The 678-nt window shown below is 44.5% G+C and overlaps 1 non-coding gene across 1 annotated transcript; it reads left to right on the top strand.

Moving 5' to 3' along the window:
- The first annotated feature begins 333 nt into the window (after positions 1 to 333).
- LOC148565688 (small nucleolar RNA R71) lies at positions 334 to 437 on the top strand. The gene has a single exon (XR_015884282.1). It is a non-coding gene; the product is annotated as a small nucleolar RNA R71 (small nucleolar RNA).
- The last annotated feature ends 241 nt before the right edge of the window (positions 438 to 678 follow it).

Genomic DNA, 678 nt, shown 5'->3' with positions numbered 1-678 from the left:
CCTCCTTCAGTGCTTACTTCCTCTTGATCCTGTGTGTGTATTGCAGCCACTTGCTTTGTTTCTAATTTCCTGGTGAGCTCTGCTAGTTGCTTGGCAAACACCTTGTTTTGGGCTAAAATTGTATCAACATGGTTCAGCTCCATGACTCCCTTAGTGTTGTGTCTCTCTGAAGCATAGTAGTACTCATTCTCAGCCACTGTCTCAATCACTTCAATGGCTTCTTCCACAGTCTTTTTCCTGTTCAATGAACCTCCTGATGAATGGTCTACAGCCTTCCTTGATTCATAAGAAAGTCCATCATAGAAAATATGCAATTGCACCCAGTCATGGAACATGTCTGGTGGGCATTTCCTTGTCAAATCCTTGAACCTCTCCCATGCCTCGTAGAGAGTTTCACCATCTTGTTGTCTAAAAGTCTGAACCTCAGATCGAAGCCTATTGACCTTTTGTGGGGGGTAGAAACGTGCCAGAAACTTGCTTTCCACCTCATCCCAGGTTGTTAGGCTCCCCCTTGGGAATGATTCCAGCCACTTAGCTGCCTTGTCCCTAAGTGAAAATGGGAACAAGAGCAGTTTATAGGTATCTTCTTGGACTCCATTGGACTTCACAGTGTCGCAAATTCTCAGGAATTTTGTGAGATGTTGGTTTGGATCTTCATTGGCACTCCCACCAAATGAA

This window comes from Arachis ipaensis, chromosome B5 (assembly GCF_059453495.1).
Source record: "Arachis ipaensis isolate K30076 ecotype BB chromosome B5, ASM5945349v1, whole genome shotgun sequence".
Classification (NCBI taxonomy): Eukaryota; Viridiplantae; Streptophyta; class Magnoliopsida; order Fabales; family Fabaceae; genus Arachis; species Arachis ipaensis.
Note: the sequence above shows the minus strand (reverse complement) of the source record. Positions and strands in the feature narration are given on the sequence as shown.